A 23,923-nucleotide genomic window follows, 5' to 3' on the forward strand; every position below is an offset into this window, starting at 1 on the left:
GACCTAAGACGACTTTAACGAGCTATTTCACAATTACAAGCTGAAACAGAGTAGATAAAATCAGAACAGTTCTATTGACAGGTATCCAACCAACCAATACCAACCGAGTATTTGTTAGTTTCATTTGATAGTTGACATTAGGTTGACAGAATTTATATATACATATAATTGTGTCAATATGCATATAATTGTATCATTACATTTACACCACAGAAAGGTGACAAATCTCCATTTCCCTAGCACACTGTTGCCGAAAGTTTACCAAATGTATGCCATGGAGCCATGGTATAGATTGACTGGTTTGTCTGACGTTCCATGAAGGCTAAGTGTGTGATGTTGAACGTACGGTACTCTAGGATGGATGAACAGTTCATCTTAAAACCCATCTGTATTGGTAGTAATCACAGTACAATACTGAACATTCTTCTGACACAAAAGTATACACGGTTCAAATTTTCAACGACCCCTGTGGCCTTCTTCAGGATCAATATTGACCAATCACATTCGATCGTTAACTCGTCAGAGTTACAAACACGTGACCTCACTAACATTTGATCACCTGATCGTGGGTTTTCCCGTCTCGGCACATCCACAAGGTGAATATGTATTATCTTAAATCCTAAAAATACTCCATTTTGGATAATATCACAAATCCAATTTATCATTAAAACACTGGCCCCCAAGAAGAAGTCGCAGCCCCCCCCCCCTCAGTATTTTATGTAGAATGCAGATTTATAGAAAAGAAATTTTCTTCGTACGCTATTGCAGCTGTCTGTTCCTTTGTAATTTGGCCTTGGGTATGATTGGCACACACATGCAAGGTATACACACCGTTACATTGTCTATGTCAGAATCGACTGTCTAGCACACCAACTGAATCAATGAGTTTTTTTTTTCTTATTCAGTTTCAATTGAACCTCATTGCTTAAATCCAACGATGTGATGTAAAAACCGAGTAAACGTTTCATTGCTGTTAAAACCTGACTGAATCATGGGGTTTTAATTCGGTCTTGGTTGGAACCACCCGGGCGATGTGGAAATATAAATGGCTGCATTGTCTGTTGCAGATTCCAATTTAAGACACCACACAACTAGCTGAATCAAGGACTTTTTAATTTGGTCTAAATTGAACCCCTGGGTTGGAACCACCCAGGCGATGTGGAAACATAAATGACTACATTGTCTGTTGCAGATTTGGCTGTCAAACACCAAACTGCTAGCTGAATCATGGAGTTTTTAATTCGGTCTGAATCGATCCCTTGGTTAAAACCACCAGGCGATGTGGACATATAAATAGTTACCTTGTCTGTTGCTGATTCTGCTGTCAAGCAAATTCTGCTGGTTGAATCCAATAGTGAAGATAGTTCTATAAAGTGCCCACTATATGGCGAGCTTAACGATCGGCTACTTGTGTATTCTCACCGCGCCCCGATTGTATTTCGTACTCCATCTAGAGGAGTAAGCAACGATAGGGGCCGTAAAATACACCATATAAACTGTAACAGGTCATGTATAATTGAAACGCATTCAGTCGTTATGGAGTAGTATATATGTACATGTATATGGCCACAAATTATCCAGGATATCAGAAAGAAAGGATGGCTTCACTACATTATGTACAGAATAACATCCGAATGTGCAAACAAACGAATACTTTTTCTTCAACCCCTTCTTCTCGTCTGTCTTCCAACAACATCAGGTATACATTATTCGTGTAGTTTTTACTGTTACTGACGAACATATAATTAATAAAGTTATCCTTGTTTAATTAGGATTTGTTGGTTTATCTTAATTGACCTTTGATCTCGCCATTTTTTTATTTCTTTATTTTGTTTTACGCCCGCCCCAAGAAATCATTGAAAACAAAAACGTCAGTAGACAAAATATATATAGATATATACTGGCAAATCTAGATGAACTAAATTCAACTTATCTTGCTAGCGATTTAGTCAAACACACTGCGTAAAAGGGAAAGCGTGTCTAAACCTCTCCGATGGTTTAACGTGGCATATATCTATATATTCCACGTGAAAACGGACCAGAGTTGTCCTCCTCTTTGAAAGATAAATACATATACTGTAGTTTGCCTCATTTACATGTCGAAAAAAACTAATATTACGGCATCGTTTTCTCATATCACCCCTGTGGGGATGCGTCAATGCTTTCCTGTCGGATCCTTGAACCACTGCTGCGTATATCCATAAGAAAAACGACATAGACAACATGAGAGGGGAAAATAACTATAAATCACTCCTTAGAACGGCCACTGCTGCTGCTGATATGTAGGGAGACATATAGCGAAGAAGGTACGATACATTCGCGACATTTTATTGGTATCCTCCGGGGCGAGCTATTTGTTACAACGTTCTCTTATTAAAGTCACCAACTGCCACAAGATGCGTAATTCCAACAATATGGTTGTTTGTGTTAAACGGGTTAACTGAATATGCGTTGTTGCAGTATTCTGGCTAGTTTTATAAGGCACAACGAGCAAGCCAAGGCATGTAATCAACAGCGTTTTTTTTTTAAATTTTTAAGAAAAATGTTATTCTAAGCACTGAAAACAAACCGAAAATAGGAGTTAAGTCACATGTTTTTGCTGCCCCGTCAATTCGCTTTGATTTTCTAACTCTCTTAGTCTTACTCTAGCTATACTCCTGTCAACTGTAAAATATAAATGTATGAAATCTCTAAATATTTGCAGTGCAAATATTTAGAGATTTCATACATTTATATTTTACAGTTGACAGGAGTATAGAAATTTTGCAGAAATCTTCCCTCGAAACTAGACCCGTGAACTGCTTTAATTCGTCTAAGAATATGATAGAAGTTGCACCTCTAACTCTGTCTCCTGTCAACTGTTAAATCCAAACGTCCGAAATCTTAATAATATCTGTAGCAAATCTTACCTCGACGCGTGGACTGGTGACAACAGCTCCGATCACCACTCCATCCGTACCGCGGTGGTTCCTCGTCAGGAATGCTCGCTGACCGCCGTTTCATATTCCTCCTCCCTTAGTGTGCTGACAGAATGCGGCGTACCATGCTGCCGTCGTTATTTATGTGTGACGTGTGTGAGATGAGATTCCCGCCAGGGGCGCACCAGGCCGTGAATGCACGTGCGTGTCCTGGTGAAGATTCGGTACACCGCGTAGGAGGGAGAGGGTCTTGATTGGCGACGTTAATAGTAACACGGGGATATTCCTTCCTTTATTACATTCCTGGTAAACAACATCACTCATGGCGTAACGCATACAAATACTGCAACAGTGTACAAATACTGTACAATCTCTCTCTCTCTCTGTCAGTCAGTCTTTTCTAGACTATGACAAACTACGCAAGAACTTAACGACAAGACAATACAAACTGAATTTACGGACAGATTTATTTGATCCACTAATAGCACCGGGATGGACCCAAGTACTATTTTTGGGTGGGTTCTTAATCGTGCTCTCCTTAAAGATGGGTCCTCCATTTAACGACGTCACAAGGCGAAGTAACGAAGGATGCATTTACACCTGAATCGAGAGAAGAAATGCGGTTTCTCTACGGAGCGAGATTCCGAGAACGCTGGTACAAACCAGATACAGATGTGTCAAGACGGGCGAATATGTAGCTCTAACTGATTGCCTAGGTAGTATGACCTGACCCTGTGCATTGCATACAGACCTCCTTCTCGCCTTGAGCCCATCGCACACGGACAGTGTACAGTTCGTCTGCTCAGCAATACTAGCCGTTGTCACACACTCGCGTAGTATAAAACTGTTTTTGGCATGCATGACATAGTTGTGAAGTGCCTTTCCCAACATCGGGACCTGTCTGGGATGCGAACTCGGTACCTCCAGGTTCTGAATAAATGGACGGATGCCTTTAATTGCACACGTATACTCTTACAATGATGTACAGACCATGACGATAAAGCAGATCAGCAGTTACACTACAGTGAAAAAGGAATATATTTCATCTTACTACATCTACAATGACTAATGGCTAGTTTGTGCAAGTTCGACTTCTCGCTTCTTATGACAGCTGTATGGATATGTACGGGCAGGTGTAGCTTATCATACAGGTGTACATGTAGTTTATCTAATTGCAAAAAAGACATGATTTTTTTCCCTATCTAAATATCGAAAACTACATTATAGAGTTGAACCGGTAACACAATGATGATGAAATGATTATAGCTTCTTATTTGGTCCCAGGGGATGAGGAGACAGAAAAAGCAATACTTTTTAATCTTTGCTGAGACGGCAGTAAGACACGGGATTACATTCTGCATCTTTGATGTAAAGTGAATGTACAATGAAAATTTAGGCCACAGCAAGTAAAATTTATGGATGACATTCTCTGCAGACCGCAAAAATAATGGATAGGGAGAAGAAAAAAAGGTCGGTAAAACAACAAGATGGGAAAATTTTTGAAAAATTTTGAAAATATACACCATACATGTCAAAACAGTATCACAGCCTGTATTCAAGACGTGAACTAGTGTAGTAGAAGAGACACTAGTGAGGTAGACTGGAATTACTAACCAAGTTGGCAGTTACATTTATGGTATACCACTACATCACTAATCTTCCTGGACTTCTCAACAGACAAACAATTATAAACATATAATGTGATCATGGAATATTTACAATCTATTACCAAAACATCCAAATCAGTCCTACTAGTTGGTTGTTAGAATAAGATTTGCGCAGTCGTCGAGATCATTTCAAGTCAATTGACAGGTCAGTTTCGCCGAGTCCGTTTTTAAAGGTTCTTAAAGATTGGGCAGTCTGCAGTGCTACTGGTAGCTGCGGTAAAGGTGGTAATTCACTGCACTTGTAGCGCTGGTGCGGCACTGCGGGGTCCGTTCACTGTGTCACGCTAATTTAGATATTGCGTAATACGTAAAAGTATGACTAAGAAGACAACAAAATACACAAAACTTAAGAAAATTCGTTCTTTATCTCAGAAATTCGTTGAGTAATCTTTCGAACCCCGCAGTGCCGCACCGGTGTCCCAAGTGTGTGGAGGCGTTTAAGGCGTTTGTGTTATACAACCCACTGCCTTCCCTGTCGTGAGGCCGCGCCCCGTGGCACTTCTGTCATCACTAATCACGCTCCCAGTCTCCCAGTCTGATTCTGCGCTCTCAATCTGCACAGCAGGCCTCGGGCGGGGCTTATTAGCGTCTGTGTTTGAAGCACCTCGACTGTCTGAAACCTAGAGATCCAACAGAGAGGGTCACCAAAGATCGCGGTCTCCAAATAACGACTGATTTTCAAATCATCTCTGTGCCGGAGTTGGGCTTTCTGTTTATATCGCACTGACGTCACAGAATCTCACACGAGACCCATAGTCTCTACCAGACAAACTACGCTGGATAAAGGGAGAAGAATTCTACAGGGAAGTTTGGCCACCACAAAATTTATTTTTCAGCTTCTAATGAGAAAGGATACCATTCCTGTGGACTGAATCTTCCGGCCACTTATTCACCTTTATCCGCGGGGTAACCTATATTCGTTGTTTTCTGAAGACATGACATTTAGGGATATCAAGTCGAAGGACGGTGATTTCAAACTGCAATAACAAAAACAACTGATATAGGTTACTCCGTGGATAAAGGTGAAGTAGAGTTATCCATAACCTTTTAGCAAAGCATGTTGGAAGCTTCGAGACCTTCACGGGTTCAAAATTTTAGCGCCCACAGTAATAGTTTTGAGTGGGCAGGGCAGACTTGCTGGTATCGCCACTTCATAACACATTCCCTGGTGTTTCCTTCGCTACAAGAGTCTTGGCACGGCTAGTGGTGCGTACCAAAACTCATATACAGGTTCAAGACCGGACTTGAAGTCCCGACCTGAGCCCATCACTGCATATCATGTGTGCTAGAATTTTATTTTATTTGGAGGGGGGTCTTTTTCCAGTGCAAATTTCACTATCGATGGAAGGTTTAAGATGCTTTAAGGTGCAATTCCAGTTCCGGGTTTTAGGTACACACCACTATGCACGGCTTGCTCAGATGAATAATTCTGCAGCGCTACATATCGACCGGGTACCACAGGCAGATGGTAAGTGACATTACTGACCAGGAGATTTATTTCGCCTCCTCGGCGCGTTCTGCGTGCAGCCCTCGGGCGGCGGTGATGGATGGTGCCGCCGCCTGGAATGTCACGGTGTGACGCGTTCCTCCTCGGTGTGACTCTCAGAAGAAGAGGCGGTTGTGCATATTACATTCTCCGTCTCTGCTTCTCTGGGACACCGTAACTGTTAACAACCTCGAGCCCATTCCAATTCAGACCGGGCTTTTTTGGTCATCCATGGACCGGGGGGGGGGCTTTTGAGGCCCTCCAATTCTAAGTCCTATAACTCTAACACGACGTGCCGTAGGGCCACTTAATTTTCAGGACATGATTTCGACATAATGTCTAATGAGTAATTGACGTTTGACGTTACGTTGACGTAATATGACGTAATTATGACGTCATCGATTTGATTATATTGGCCGAACCCATGAAAAAAGGGTATTCTCAGAAAACTTCAAGTTATGCAACAAAACTGTAACAACAAGTGCAGATAACAGAATAATAATCTTTATTACAACTTGCGTTGCCAATAGAAACACCAATGACGTCAAAATGACGTCGTGCACATCTAAGCTACGAGTTGGGCTCCGCCATATTATATCCACCACCTTGAATTTTAAAAAAATACTTTTCTTGCAACAAATAATCACAAAGGGCAATGGAAATAGACTAAATTCATTAATTTAGATGGTTTTTGATGAACACATTTTAAGGGATAATTAGCTTGTTATTCTTGATCTGGCCATACGGTCCGCCATCTTGGATTTTGGGCTGATGACGTCATCAAGTTAGCATAATTCATGCATATATAATTATGAAAGATATGCTAGATAATATAAGAGTTTATTTATGTAACAAAATGGCAGTAATATAGCAAAGAAATGTGAAAAACGCATTGTTAGAACCAAAAATAGTGATTTTTGGCAAAACTGCCTGTCAACAAACGGTTGCCATGGCAACACGAAAAATTTGAAAATTTGTCAAACTTCGTTAAATTGTTGCCAACAATATTTTAGGAAAACTCACCAAATTTGGTGGCTCTAGCGTAAGCCGTTCTGGCGTTATTGGACATCAAAGTTGGCGAAGGCCTCAAAAGCCCAACCCCCCCCCCAGGTCTGAATAGGGTTAAGGTGGTATCTCACTGCACTTGGGGCACAGCTGCGACACTGTGGGGTTCGTTCGCTGCGACACTGTTGTGTCATTATCGCTGATTTTTTTTCCAAATATAATGTAGATATTATTGCATGATACGTAAAAGTATGACCTAGAAGGCAACATAATACATGAAACACTTCGACACCGTAACTGTAAAAAGGCCTTCTCACAGAAACCGAATCAGCAGGATTCAATCAGAACTAGCTAGAATGATGAATTTGCAAAATTCGTGCCACATTCGGGTGGGAATTCCAAATGGACGTTATATCCCTGTCGAGAAGGAATGAGCCGAAATGCCGTCAGAATTCTTTGTCTAGTATTTGATTCCTATACACTTTGAATGCCGTTCGATATTTCTCCACTTCAAATACACCTCGAAAGGTTTGAGCATGGCAAAAACATTCGAGAAGGCCCAAAGAATAGGCAGAAATATCTGAAACGCAGTCTATTCTACACATCTATCTTATGTTTCTGCATACATTTCTAGGGTTTGACTCATATGTTGGAGGCAGTGGCTGATAGAAAGTGATTTTCGTAGAAATATGTCTTTTTCATGTCTTCTAGCTGGAGAAAGCTTGAGAATATTGCTTTAGTTTCCCAATCTATACCAGTCCCCTAGGAGATTATAATCGATATCTTCTTGTAGACTCTATGTACATTTAGATATTCCACAGTCCCATCTATATCTCTATGTACGGAGCGTACTATTACTCATGCTGTACTCGTTTATGAACGTTATGCATCCAGGTAAACTATATCAAAAACATAATTTAATCTCTATAACGTAAACTGGATAAAAACTGGAGAATTACTACCGGACATTTCGAGTGACATCCATCACTCTTATTCAGCATTACTAGAATGAACTAATTAGAATAGAACATGTGGTTAGAATAGAACTATGATTAGAATAGGAAGGAATAGACTAGAATAAAACTATGATTAGAATAGAACCATGATTAGAATAGAACAGCGAATAGAATGAACTGAACAGCGTCTTCAGAACGAACGCATGCATGTGCCGAATACCGTTCTTTAGATTTCGCAGGTCCTTTGCGGGAATCGCGCGTCGCTGACGCGAAACCGTGACTGACGTGCCCTTAACAGTAATGGTACAAAACCGGCACGGTCCAGTACTCATTCTTGCCGCACTGTTTTTACAAATAAACCAGACTCACTGTCGAGTAAATTTCTGCAGTACCGCAAGATGCAAAAGAAACTGCATTCGAACATCATACTTTAAAAATCCAAACTCAGAAGGGAGTGTTATTTTTCATTAGATAATGTATCAATGAATACATGATCAGCTGACTTTGGGTGGAATTCCACTTGTGGCGAATTACGCAACGTGTGTTTGTAAAACAATATGACACTCACTAAATCCATGCAAACCCTACCCATGTATTCCCTATGCGTGTAGACACTTCCTTTATCGTGAATATTTTCGGCATAAATGAGGGGCGCTTAGCAAACCAAGAAGGTCAATTGTTCACAAGATATCAAAAAAACACATAACAAGACGTGTTTTTCTTAGCGCCCCTGAAATAAACTTTGTAACCTAACTTAAGTCAGGCGTTGTCGGGCACATTGTATTAAGCCATAGGCTGAGATTGATTTAATCTGATTAGAGGGTACTTGGGGAGTTTTGTAGAAGACTGAATGCTTTTTGATGCGCGTGGGGCTCGTGGGTACTCTATCGTATAATGTTACGTATCATACATTTGTCACTTCCTACAATTATATCTATCGGAAAATATCAGTCCCGTCTGGAGTGGAATCCCCCTTTAACGTTAGAATGATTTCTGTTTTTTAACGGGTTTGTTCAGTGAAATGCCATTCGACAACTTCTGGGCAACGAACTGAGTTGAGGGACGGGAGACAGTGTAAATGCAGGCTACTTTACCCTTTGGGCCAGAGTCCAAAGCGGTGCCGATTACCCCAAGGTAATGTAATGACTAGTACAGTATGCACCAAGAGACTTTCCAGGCCGTAAGTAAGTTACGCGTAACGCTTAACGCCCTGTCCGCATTTTCTCCATGTTTGTTTCAGTTCAGTTACTGTACTTTACTCAGGTTGCAACAAAAACAGTTCAGTTGAGCTCGTGGGCCTGTGTCCTCCTATACTGGATTAACTTCCTAAGCGTTAACAAAGGACGCCTGCGACGCTCGTCCTGTTGCCATAGCAGTACTGCCATTTCTTCATGTTGCACCACATGTCCTGCCAGTTTCAACCATGATTATGCATTTGTTTAAAAAATTGTTTTTTTCTTTCATTTCACCAGAAAGGTCACGGAAACACAAGCTGTGGAAGACGACAGAGAGTAAACAACCTGTTAATATTCAAAATGGCAGATTCAGACAATCAATACTGTATTGAGCATATGACCACTCCCCACAGAGTACTTCGCAAGAAATAATCCGTCGCATTCACTGTTGTTCAGATGTAAATGTAACATCCACTCCTGTAACCGTTAATTCCGCCAGGTGCCACATGAGAAAATATGTGTTCAATAAAATCTTGAAAAGGTCTCTATGATATTTATTGAACTGGCGGTATCATGACACCTGGTGGAGGGGAGAGTTGATGTTATATTTCAACCTGCGCGATTTTTATTTTATTTTTATTCAGTGTGCAATGTTGGGAAACAACAAAAAAGATGACAAAACAATCCACAGCCCAAATATTAACAGGCAAGCCTGTGTCTGTAATTTTTGAGAAACAAGCAAACTATGATTATTTATCATTATAAATTGTAATATTCAAATTCCCAGCTTCAGACAATCAGCACCACCCTATAAATAAGACGAATCTAAAATTGTTTGTCACATTGCATCGCGGATCAGCTGCTGGAACACGTATCCTACAGGCACAACAGCAACAAGGGCGCGGAAAGGGCCTTGATATCTTGCTGGCAAGAAAGTTCCAACTGACGATATTCTGACTAGACTGAAAGGTAAGTTTTGATCAACCTTAAAGGCAATTTTCTTCTATAGGCAGCAGGCATACATTATGGGTATTGTCATGTACGTATGCGCCCCACAAGGGGGGGGGGGGGTGCTCCTTAGCCATGGGTATTGTTTCTTCCAAATCTTCCAAAAGCACCATTATCAAGGTAAGTTTGGTCACACACACAGCACTTTGACAGGGCTGAAAGCAAGACATTCCTGCAAACAGTCAAATACATGCAAATTCACACAGAAGTCAGTAAATATGCGTACCATGTTTTCATGAACTTTAATATGAATGAATGAATGAATGAATGAATGAATGAATGAATGAATGAATGAATGAATGAATGAATGAATGAATGAATGAATGAATGAATGAATGAATGAATGAATGAATGAATGAATGAATGAATTTTATTAACGTGTCATGCGTTAGAACGCCCAGCCCACGTGGGCTTATAAGACACACACAATACAAATCATAATTGAACATAGGATATTATAACATAAAAGAACGTCAGGAACATAATCGGTATCGGGTAACAGACCAGATATCAAATCATAATCACCAAAATTAAACCATCAAACAAGGGTTTCGTAGAGCTAAACAGAGCAGAGTTTATACAGAAGATAAGGAAAAACATACTAGTAGACAGGAAATAATCGGAAACCATTATACAAATCGGGTAACAGGCCAGATATCAAATCATAATCACATTAATCAAAACCATCAAACAAGGGTTTCGCATAGCTAAACAGAGCAGAGATTATACAGAAAATAAGGAAAACATAATACATGTAGAACAGTAATGGTTGTACATAAGTGGACAGGTTGTGAGTTCAAGTGTATAATCGCCTTCTTCTTTTGTTCCAAGCTTTGCGTAAGAAGTTAGAAATTTCGGAGACCCCCTCTTCAAACAACCACTTAATTCTGAATTCGTCCCGTTCCCAGATGACCTCTAGACATTTGTCGAACATTTTGCAGAAGATGCTTTCTCGCAAGTCGTCATAAAACGGGCAGTAAAAAAGAAAGTGTGCCTCATTTTCTACCTCGCCCAGGCTACACATTGTGCAGATTCTATTATGATCCTCAGGTATTGCTTGATACCGTCCGGTCTCAATGTACAATGGTAATATCCCTGCTCGGAACTGCGCACAGAGGGATCTTTGGCTTTTACACAGGTTCATTTTAACATAATGTTCTGTACAGTAGGCATCCTTAAATACAAGAAGTTTATTTGCAAGTTCGTGCCCGAGGGCTAATTGCAAGTACATGGTATACACATAGTGACAATGGACGGTCATAAACAATGTTCTAATCTAATACTAGTGTTGGCTATTTCTAAGCAGGTTGGGTTTGACTTCTTTTTTGGAAGCAGAGGGAGACGAAAAGCCCCACATCTCTGGTACTCTGACAACTCACTCTATGACCCTGTATATGTATGTAATATGATAAGGAACAGAATTACCAATATGTATATCCAGACGTCTCTACATAATATAAGTATAGATACCGGTAAGCTGAGATTCTACAAAACTTGTAAATAATCTATAGGTTGTCAGTTTGGGCTTTAACCATATGTCAGAAGCCCAATCTTCTTGGTGCATATCAAACAATTTCTCTTTTATTTGCTTTATGTTAGCCCTTAAGTTGTTTAGGAAAATGTGTTCTTGCTCAACACTACGTAGTATTCTCTGTACATCCCTGCTCCAGGGGCCATGGTTTTGCAAATCCCACATAAAGACTTTTTTGGTAAGTCTGTCATTAGACATATTGATAAGTCTATTCCACAAGGAGATTTCCCTCTTATTTCACATGGCATCCAACCCATGTCTCCTGTTATGGCAAGGACGGGTGCAAATTTGTGTACACCTAAGAAACACCGTATTGCCCTATTCTGGACCACAGAACACTTATCGTATTTCTTAAATCCCCAGACACCTGCGGCATAGTCAAGAATAGGGCAAACACACGACTCGTAGAGTTGTGTATAGGCGTGGTAACCAAGTTCTTTCAGAGCCTTAACTTTACCCAGAATACCGCCTAGAGCTCTTCCAGCAGAATCGGCAAGAACACTCGAGGCTGAGTTAAAGGACATGTGCTCGTCTAAGTGGAGTCCTAAGTACTTGTATGAAGTCACAAGATCAAGCTTCGTCTCTCCAAAACGGAATTCGTAAGAAGTCCTTCTTGCTCCCTTTTTCCTAAAGTGCATGATTTGTGTTTTTCCTTGGTTTATCATCAGTCTCCACTTAGAGCACCATTCAGCAACAGTGTTTAACATCTCTTGCAATTCATTTTCATTTTCTGCTACAATGATGATGTCATCTGCATACAACAACAAGCTTAAAGTCATATCATCAAGTCTGACACCCAGCCCCGATTCTTTGACTTTTTGAGCAAGATCATTCACATACATAGCAAATAGGGTTGGTGACAGAACATCCCCTTGTTTAACTCCAAAGGGGGTGGGAAACCACTGAGTCTGATACTCATTCACTTGTACACAAGCTACTGGGGACTTATAAAGAGTCATTATAGCTTTATAAAATTTCCCATCAACACCGTTCTGTATTAGTCTATAGGCTAAGAGGTCTCTGTTTACCCAGTCGAAAGCCTTTTGGAAGTCAATGAAGCAGGAGAAGGTTGACTTCCCCTGCTCCATCCGGGCCCTGATCACCGTACACACTGTGTAGATGTGGTCTATACACGCTCTGGCCCTACGGAAACCATTTTGTTCGTCTTCTAGGAGGTTTGAACATTCTAAGTACCGTGTTAGCCTATTGTTTAGTACACAAGAATAAAGTTTGTACACAGTGCTCATTAGACTTATTCCCCGGTAATTCAAAGGGACTGTAGGATCTTTCTTTGATGACTTCGGAATCGGTTTAATAATGGACTTGTACCACACAGAAGGAATGAGGCCACTTTCAAAACAGGTTTGTACAAGCATATATAAAGTATTCAGCATATCTGGCGCTTTTAGCATCTCATTCGAGATTTCATCTGCTCCCATTGCTTTTCCTGTCTTAGCATTCTCCACAGCTGCTTTAATCTCATCAAGAGTGATTGGTGCATTCAGGAACTCATTAGGGTTATAAGAGACCTCATTCATCTCACTTTCTAGTCGAAGTTTAAGATCACAAATCTCTTGCAGAAATTCATCATCGAATTTACCCTCACCATCATTGCCAGCAAATAAATTGCTGAAATCCTTTTCCCATTTTTCCAAAACTTTATCTACCTCTTCCATCAGATTTCCAGTTTCATCTTAGACTTTCATAGGGATTTTCGTGCTTCTCTTTGGACCCAGCTTATTTACTTCATTCCAGAATCTTTGAGGATTATTAGTTTTTAAACCCTCAAGCTCCAAAGCCTGTCCTCGTTGATACTTTCGTTTATAAAATGGAGGTTCTTATCAAAAGCATATTCACCCCCACCTAACTCCTTCTGCTTTTCCCCCTACCCGTTCACCTTTTCCCCCGGACTTCCTCTTAACCCCCGCCGTACTTCATCTGTGCCCCCGTCATTCCTCTTTACCCCCGGTGTAATTCTGCTTTTCCCCCGCCCTTTTCCTTTTCCCCCAATGGCCGCCGTCAACCCGAATTGCACGTAGTCGACACGAAAATCGTTCGGAAAGTAACAATAACGGTTGCGCCACGGAACATGAAATAGCCTATGCTCTAGTACACATTCTGGGCCACCTTTCTGCCAAGTGGCGTTTCACAACTCCTTCCCAGTCTGAACTGAAAAAGCATGTCCCGTCAGCAGCACGTCATTTGTGGCGCTCCACCACTACTTCCTAGAGGCTGGTGGTGGACCGCTTGAGGGCGGCGCGCTGTGCTATGGCGATCGGGCGACTTAGTTCGGCATCGATAATATGGTTACCCCGGGAGCCCAGGACTAACAGGTCGTTCTTTTAAAAGAGGGACATACCGACCCAGGTTCGAAACAACGCAGGTAAAAGTCCCCGTGTCGATCCGAGGAGCAGGGTCGCGCCCGTGAATAGGCACTGCGTCTCAGCCCGACCAGCATAGTGGGACCCAACTATTTTTATCTCACTGTGACTTTTCGGTATGCTAAGTAAAGGCAGAGTACATTTCATAATATACCCTTTATTATTTTTCACAAACTCGCTATGTGTCCATTTACAGTACCTTAGTACCAAGATATCGTTTGCTATCTTTATACATTTCTCATGTATTGTACGCCCTGCTGCATTTCGACTGTGTTCGTTCTGCATGCCATATATCAAAGATCCAGCCACCCCGAGTTACACTGTTCACAAACACAAATACAGACACACGGTATTGAAACCACAGCATACGTGACGTATTAAAGACGCCGCAGCCGACATTTTATGAAGATCTGTTACATCAAGGAGGTGCTACATGCATGGAACGATTCCGACGCTTAGTGTACGCATTCTCTGCCTGTCTTTTGAATTGATTCTGTACTCTCTTTGTACCTCATTCCCATACTACATTGATACCATCACTTCGCCATTGTATTTATAAAGAATTATAAGATAAGATTCTGATCTTGTAGCCAAGCCTAATGATTTTCTGAAACGCCGCAAAACCCCGGCGTCAAGCGATCCGCCACCCAGCCACTAGGTACTAGTTGCATTTATGTACGTGGAGCACCACAAACTACGCGCTGCTGACGGCACATGGCTTTTCAGTTCAGAATGGGAAGGTGTTGTAAAATGCCACTTGGCAGAAAAGTGGCCCAGAATGTGTACTAGAGCATAGGCTATTTCATGTTCCGTGGCGCAACCGTTATGTTACTTTCCGAACGATTTTCGTGTCGACTACGTGCAATTCGGGTTGACGGCGGCCATTGGGGGAAAAGGAAAAGGGCGGGGGGAAAGCAGAATTACACCGGGGGTAAAGAGGAATGACGGGGGCACAGATGAAGTACGGCGGGGGTTAAGAGGAAGTCCGGGGGAAAAGGTGAACGGGTAGGGGGAAAAGCAGAAGGAGTTAGGTGGGGGTGATATTGCTTGCACTTAAAAACATCCCTTAGAACGGCCTTACATCTTTTGCTTCACTTGCATCTAACATATTCACGCTCTGCATCCCTCATTTGAACCCAGAGCTCGTCGAGCTCTGCATTCCAGAAAGGTTTGCCCGGGCTACGTAATCTCCTAGACCGAGGTGTATTTGCATTCGTACCAGTCTCATTTACATCACAATCACTGTAAATAACCTCACAAAGTGAGTTATACCACAAGTCAATACTCTGCTGTGTTTTTTGCACCACTTGTAAACTGTCTATGAGATCTAACAATGCTCTACGGCTTATGTCAGAACTCAGAAAGTTTTCCGTCACGATTCTACGTTTACGACGCGACTTTACTGATTGTGAGGGTACATTTTCCACATACTGGCTATTTACATAAAAAGTTAAAGATAACACAGAGTGATCTGGTACTCTACATCGATCGCCTATCAGGCTTATACATGAATAGCCACATTCTTCCACAATATCACTCGCTGTAATCACATTAAAGTCATGGCATGTATCAAGGCAATCATGGGGTGTAAGGATATAGTCAACAACTGCTTTTCCTCTCGTGGAGACAGATGTGAAGTTGTCATTGTGTTGGCAAACTCTGCCGTTTAGCATGCACATTTTGGAGTCTTTCAAAAATTCGATTAAACTAGCCCCATGATTGTTAAATGTTGTGTCAATTGTCGCTCTGGGTGGAATGCCATCAACCTCCGTTATGCAATCATCACGATCACCTGTGCGACTGTTGAAGTCTCCACAAACATAAATAGCATCAACAGATTCCAAAGCATACATCTGGCACAACAGGTGAGAAAAATATTCGGTGGCATTCCGTCCCCATGGCGACTGCTCGGGAGGCAAGTAACATGAAAATACAACAAAGGTATACTCAGACTTTGTATGCTCAAAGTGCAGTCCTAGCATTCCATCAACATCTCTATCAATAATTGAAATCTTGTACTGAAGACGTAGATTGTTTTTAACGAAAATGCCAACACCACCTGAGCCTTTGGGGGCATCACGATGAGTCTTTCTGTTATGTCCATACCAAGTGTAATCATCTAACTCGATTACCTCATCAGTTTTCAAGTGTGTTTCATTTATAGAAATGATATCTGGTGATAAGTGCTGGAGTGTTATTTCCCTTGACTTACAGTTCAGACTTGTCCAGCCATTAACATTCCAATGCACAAGGTTGATCTTCTCCCACACAGGTTCGGCGTCCGCTTCTCACGGTTGTGTCGGCAGGTTGTTGTCGGCAGGTAAGTCACGAGCGCCCCGCTTCTGGACCCGTCCGCTGCCAGTGATGAAGTAATCCTTTCCGCCCGGAATTTCCCGCAGGAGAGTCCTAAAGTTGAGCTCTATCAGCCTATCCGTGTGGCTTTTCGCTGATCGGAGGAACACTTTGTCATAAGAGGGGTCACTTTTCAGCTTCGGTTTCGCCCTCAGTATGGCCACCTTTTCCTGGACGGAGCGGAGCCTGACTTTCACCACGCCGGGACCACGGCCTCTCGACTTCATTCTCTCGGCAGCAACAACAGGCACATCGGACTGAAGTCCGCTGTGGAACAGCTCCTCAATCTTCTCCTTGACATCTTCCCCTTCCTCAAACGGTAAGCCCGACACAATCACCGACTCGTCAGGATCAAACTCGGCCCGGTTGTTGCTTGTTCCTGCCATCTTGGTCTCCATGGCGTCGATACGTGACCCATCTCAAGGTCGATGTTGTCTCCAATTTCTTTCGTTTTCCTTTCCAGCTCGGCTTTCAGCTCATCCTTAGTCGCAGAAACCAGCTTTTCAACAGACGTTTGTAGGCTGTCAACCTTACTGTTCAGCTTCTTCTCGAACGACGCCTGCATACCGTCGAGCTTCCTATCCAGGGCTTTCAGCTCGTTCATAATGGCGGCGTCTCCCTCCTTCCTGACGCTAGCGGCTTCAATCTCCGCATCTCGCCTGGCACTATCCCGGGTTCTGGTTCCGGTACCTTTGTCAGACATTGTTCTGCTGACCTCCAAATATCTCCAAATACACAAATTTGGCGTTCAACTCACTGAAATAACACAATAGTTTATAATATGTATAACAGTACTGCTAAGGATTTCTAAAAACATGGCTCGCTTGATTTTCATTATGGTCCTCACATTTTATCAAATTGTTATGCCAATGGAGATTTTGCACGGACAAATCGAACTAAAATTGTCACGTGTATATTTTCAACGCACACCAAACAACATTTTCTTGAAATTCCATCAGGGCAAAATCACCGCAAGGTATCGTACGATTGTGATTGTCAAATATAACAAATATGACATCATTTTCGAATTATCACGTATATGCCAACAGACTGCTTCATCTAACTTATATTTCCTGTACTCCTTCTTTATGCTCACCTTTCTCGATGTCTTTTCTTTAATTCTTTTTCACGTCAGTGTTGTCACTTATTGGTCAGACTTTTAAGTAGCCTATCATTTATTTACATGTATGCTGTTTATTGTTCATTTGGATTTACCGTAAAAAGAAACACGGCAGCAAAGCACTCCCTTACAAGTTGCCACCCCAGACAATCAGTGTAAACAGTTATGGTTTAAAGATTAGATGACATGTCAATCTGAGAGTTGCATATTGATTGCATGGCGTTTAAGTTATATGTTATATGATTTTAGCCTGGAGTCCAGCCGTGTTGTGCTTTGGTCGCTCCCCGAAGGTATGCTTCCTGCCAACACGTCTGGTTACCATTGGAACGATCGACATTTGCATATTCTCAGAGATTTTATGCGAGATTTCTGATTGGCTGTTAGCTCTAAGCCCCCTTCAAAATTATGTTTACAGTTTGTAATCGAACGGAACACTTCTTCTATCTTTCCCTCGAACTTTTCGTCTGCATGACAACAGATCAACGTGAGAAATGGCGCCTCGCGATTGGTGTTCTCCTCTCAGAGTTTATCCAATCAGCAAAGAGCGGCAAATATGAATATTCATGAGTCTTCTCATTAGTGACGTAAGGGCCGATCGTTCCAATGGTAACGAACACCAGACGTGTTGGCAGGAAGCGTACCTTCGGGGAGCGACCAAAGCACAACACAGCTGGACTCCAGGCTAATAGGATTTTGGTTTCAAAAGTGCAAATATTATGAATTTTAAAATCTCAATTCAGATTGACATTTGCAACCAATTTTCAACATACTCGTATCCGACTCGTCTTCTCAAATTGCAAGCGTCGGTAAACAGTCAAGTGTCCTCTCAAAAGTCCTCTCGAATCAACTGTTGTTGTCAGAAATCTTTCAAGCGTTGTGGGAGATGAAACAAAATCACTACAAATGGACTGTAAACAAACTTCAGTAACAATAGGAGTGAACCACCGTACGCTTTTTTACACCGCGTTCCTTGGTTCGTCGAAAAGTTTGACAAAATGGCTAATAAGTCAAGCAGCGGTGGGAACACAAGAAAGTCCTATTCTTGCGTTGTGAATATCGCTGTGGATTGAACCGAGGTGCATTCAACTTATAATATAGAAAAATGACCAAGAACAGTGACTTTGTTTTCATGCTTTGATCGCTCAAATACAGCAGTTTTTATGGAATTATAATTTTCGCCATAAAAATGGGGATATAGTCTTGGGTGTGTCTGTCTATTTCTGTCTCTGCCTGTGTGTTTGTGTTTCCCGACTTTTGTAGTCAGCATAACTCAAGAACCTCTAGATGGATTACGATGATATTTGGCATGTGGATAGGTGTTGGGAAGACAAAGGTGAAAAGGCACGTTTCCTTGGAAATGCAGCAGAAATTCTATTTTTTAAATCTTTTGACATAGACATACTATGGCCTGGAATTTTTGTGGCATATAGCTTGTAACGCTTGAATACGTGGTGTATTTTCGGACCCCCTACAATCATGCTCTAGAACTGCAGGGGCGTTTTTGTCAAAATCTGCTAAGGAGGTTAACTGAACAAGGGAACGATAAATTTACATGATATTTGGTATGTAGGTAGCGTAGACAGAGATGTAAAGTGCAAAAAGTGCAAATAATGCAAATTTACACTTAATTTGCATATTTAATGAGGAAAATATATTTATGATGTTTACGATTATAGGACTCAAATACCTGTAATGTATGTAATTTTTGGCAAGTGGAACAGTAACAGATACCAATTATGCAAATAAGTCACTAACTTGCATAATCAATGTAAAAGTACCATAATTCTTTTAAGTGCTAAATGATTGGACAATCAATATTGTGACCATTGTAAGTTATCTACATGTAAAGGTGTACATAACCAAGCATAGATTATGTAAATGTGGAAGTCATTTACGTAATCAGACTATTTTATGGAGATATGAGGTCTTCGAACTCTTGTTCCACTTGCCATGGGCTTGGAAGGTTGCTTTGTTGTGGTTCAATACAAGACTATTCTTTAAGATTAAGTGTTTTCCGGCAAGTTAATAAGTGATTAAACAATACCGACATTTCAATAATATCTCCCAGTAAATATAATAACATGCAAACATTTTCAGGTCACCATACAGAGTGGGCCATGGGATGGGGGGAGGTGGCAGATTCACAAGTTCTTTGTACACAAACAAGTGTTTGATGACAACTACCAAAGGTTTCAGTGAGTGACCGTCCTCAGGGCAATACTGAATCAGTCACGTTTGGAACCGCATTCTCCACACTGCAGCAACTAGCTGCAGTGCGAAGCACTACAACAGTTGTATAATCACCATCAATTGACTTCGGTGCTATCCAGGATGTTAATACATTTTTGTCAGATGAGAAGCATGCAATTTCACTCAGCTGGGACAGCTGCGTGCCATGTTACAACGGTTCAGTCGTGTGCATTAATTTATACTCATTGTTCCCTTTAGGTGGCAGGATGGGCAAAAAGTGGAGACACATGCTGATTTTCCTTCTCATCATCCTGAAGGAGCTTGAATTACCAGAAGCTGGATGCAGCTGTTCAACATCCTCACCCTGCAAGAGATGGGAATTGTATACACCACAACCTCCTTGCTGCTACTGCACAGGGCTAGGCCTCACCAGCGTCCCCAAGGACTTCCCCAAAAGCATTTCCTTCTTATCTTTGGAAAATAATCAGATAACCAGCTTCCAAAATAACCTTCCAAAATCCTTAACTTTCTTGAATTTGGGAAATAATCAGATAGGTAGCATTCCCCCCGGGTTCAATCTCAAATCTACCCCGGCTAGGTCAATTATACCTGTACAAAAACGGGATTTCTAAAATTAAGCCTGGTATCTTTTCAAATCATTCTTTGCTGCGGAAGGTGAACCTTGATTCAAACAACTTAAAACACCTCCGAACTGGTACATTCTCAAATTTACCCAAGCTCCGATGGTTGCGTTTGAATGATAACCAGATAAGTTTCATCCAGTCAGGTGTATTCTCGAATCTACCCGAGTTACAAGACATTAACTAGGAACCATATAAATGACATCCAGCCGGGTGCATTTTTTAATCTACACAAACTCTGTGAACTGAGCCTGGGCGGAAACCAGATAACTTCTATCCAGCAAGATACATTCACTGATTTACCCAATCTCGTAACTTTGAACCTGAATGCAAACCAGATTAATTATATTCAGCCAGGTACATTCACCAATCTACCTAAACTGCGTAGCTTGTACCTGTCCTATAACCAGCAGATAACTTCTATCCAACCAGTTAGAATATTTGGAACTGAAAGAAAGCCAGATAACTTCGATCCAACCCGGAGCAATCAATAATCTACCCGAACTCTGTGACCTGAACCTGTCCAAAAACCAAATAACTTCTATACAGCCCGGTACATTCACTAATCTACCAAAGCTCGACGATTTGAACCTGGATGAAAACCAGATTACTTCCATCCAGCCAGGTGCTTTCATTAATTTACAAAAGCTCAAAAATTTGCACCTATCCCATAACGAGATAACATCTATCCAGCCAGGTACGTTCACAAATCTGTCCGAACTCGACAGTCTGATCCTGTCCTTTAACCAGATAACGTCTATCCAGCCATATGCATTCACTAATCCTAAGCTCAGAGTTTTGAACTTGCATAGAAACCAAATAACTTCTATCCAGCCAGGTACATTTACGAATAATCTTTTAAAGCTCAGATGGTTGCACCTATCCCATAACCAGATAGCTTCTATCCAGCCAGGTACGTTCACAAATCTACACGAACTCGGTGACCTGGACCTGTCCTGTAACCAAATAACGTCTATTCAGCCATATACATTCACTAATCCTAAGCTCTATCGTTTGTACCTGCATGGAAACCAAATAACTTCTATCCGCCCAGGAACATTTACCAATCTTTCACGGCTCAATTCCTTGCATCTGCATGAAAACCAGATATCGGCCCTTCCCCCGTCCGCTCATGACATGTTGTCAGCTGTTAGAGTTGTAGAAATTGACAAGAACCCCTGGCAATGCGATTGTGGGATGATTCCTTTCAGACTAAAGATGACTGGCTTTGCTTTATTTGAGACCCAGATAACTTGTGCCCAACCTGACAAATTCCGTGGGAAAAAGATAAAAGATATTAATCCTGAAGACCTGATCTGTAACGAGACCACCATGTCAACACTGCCTTTTACCTCGTTCACCCCAGCTGCAGTGTCAACATCTTCTTCGTTTGGCAACACAGAAAGCAATTCTAGCCCGATACCACATCTTGTAGGCTCCGTATCTGTCACACAGCCCCTTAGTGACCGACCTGAGAGCATTAATACTTGTCACAAAGGCACCACCACTTCTTCTTATCACTGGTACTTCAAGACCAATACTGACCAAATTCCACGTAATGTAGGCTTGACAACAGCACCACCCTTTGCAAACACTTCAGACAATGAATCTGCTCCTAGTTTCCCCCTACCTGTTCTCACCGGCTCCATCTGTGGTACAGGAGGTGGCATTGTCCTGATTGGCGTAATCGTTCTCACGGTCTGGTACAAGAGGAGGACCGGGCATCCTCCTTCAGGCCAGAATTCCAACGTTATCTTAACTGACACAAACACCACAGCTACTGTAGAGGCTCGTGAACAGATAGGACAGGGCCAGCCTCAGGCTAACACCCAGAAGGTTACAAATCTAACACATAAACAAATTCTCGAAGTCTTAAGGCCAAATGTTATGTACGCAGGTGCAGGAACACCACAAAAGGACTCAACATCTACCATTAGCCATGATCAGGCAGGGCAGGGCCAGTCTCAGGCCATCACTGAAAACAACACAAACCCCACACTTGCAGTAACAGTCAGTGGTCATGGTCAGGCAGGGTGTCAGGCTATCTATCACAATGAGCCATCATATAACGTAGGGCCTACTGCAGAGCTGTACAAAGTTGTGGGCCGGTATCAGGCCATAATTAAATCCAACACAAACACCACAGCTGCTGTAAAGACCATTGGTCATGGTCATCAGTATGAAGATGTGGACACCCAACATGATCAGACAGGGCAGGGTCAGTCACAGGCCATCACTAAATCCCACACAAACACCGCAGCTACTGCAATCATCAGCGATCATGATCAGATAGAACAGGCCCAGTCTCATGCTACCACTCCATCCTTTGATGCTAGCAACCTAGCGTATAGCCAAAGGGTATATACTTCACATCCAAATCTTCTGTACACGGGTGTGGGATCACCGCCAGATCACCCCAAAAACGAAGGTCCAAGGAAACCTGGATCTCCAAATCAATCCCCAAAAGATGAGCCACCTCCACTTCCCCCACCGCGTGAAGGTGCTGACACTTTGCTAGCTGTCTCAGAGCCTTACATATACGAAGACGTTGATTCGCCGCTCAAGAGCCCCAATCCAAAAGGTACAGGTACTAGGCAGTCTACTAAGAACGAGGCCCTGGGAAAGGCCAACAAAACCAAACCCTCTAAACAAGATCCTCCCCCTCTTCCCCCATCCCGTAGAGTTGGTGATGCTCTGCTAGCTGCCTCACAGACACACCTGTATGAAGATGTAGATGCACCTAAAACCTGTCCCAAACCAAAAGGTACAGGTCGTAAGAAGTTTGCGAAGAACGAGGCCCTTGGGACAGACAAAATACCCCCTAAACATAAACCTCCCCCACTCCCCCCACAGAGTAAAAGCGAGGCCAGGTTTGAGAAGTCAACAGGAACTCATGACAACTTGCACGTCTATGAAAATAACGAACTTGAATAGTAACCTGAAGGTCAAACACCATCCTTAAAGGTTCATGTAACGTTAGATCTTATTCGAATTTCCAAGAACGATAACTTCTCTATGTAAAAATGAATTTGCGTGAGATGGAAAAGAATGGCTATTACAACTAAAAACATTCTATAACAATATTCATTATATGATAATAGTTGTAGGTTCCCATCTACTGATGCTGTAATAGCTGCATCTGTAACGTGGTACTCTTAGCACCGTTGCTGTAGTGATGACATGGCTGTGAAAGTTGAGCCAAAGCCTACATTGTACTTGAATGGCAACTGTAAGATATTTGGAAGCACCAATAGAGAGAATTCCGTTTGCCGTGATTAGCACGATACGCGCCAGTCATACCTGTTTATGCATTAATTGACACTTAGACGAATGTTAGACATCGTTAGTTGTTTGTTTATTACAATTCACCACACATGTGGATAGTGGTGCTTACCTTAACTCATATTCAGGTTCAGGTTCGGATTCAGGTCCAGCAGTTCAGGTTCAGGACCGGACTTTAAGTCATCATTGCATATTATGTGTACTAGAATTT

The 23,923-nt window shown here is 41.9% G+C and overlaps 1 protein-coding gene across 1 annotated transcript in view; it reads right to left on the reverse strand.

Moving 5' to 3' along the window:
- The window catches only part of LOC118412124 (adhesion G protein-coupled receptor L2-like), a 64,360-nt gene extending 61,345 nt beyond the window's left edge, over window positions 1-3,015 (reverse strand). The window contains exon 1 of the mRNA XM_035814770.1: window positions 2,910-3,015. The gene's annotated coding sequence lies outside the window, so the exon portion shown is untranslated. The remainder of the gene's footprint in view (window positions 1-2,909) is intronic.
- Window positions 3,016-23,923: the final 20,908 nt, after the last annotated feature.

The sequence above is a fragment of the Branchiostoma floridae genome, chromosome 3, assembly GCF_000003815.2.
Source record: "Branchiostoma floridae strain S238N-H82 chromosome 3, Bfl_VNyyK, whole genome shotgun sequence".
NCBI classification, from domain to species: Eukaryota; Metazoa; Chordata; class Leptocardii; order Amphioxiformes; family Branchiostomatidae; genus Branchiostoma; species Branchiostoma floridae.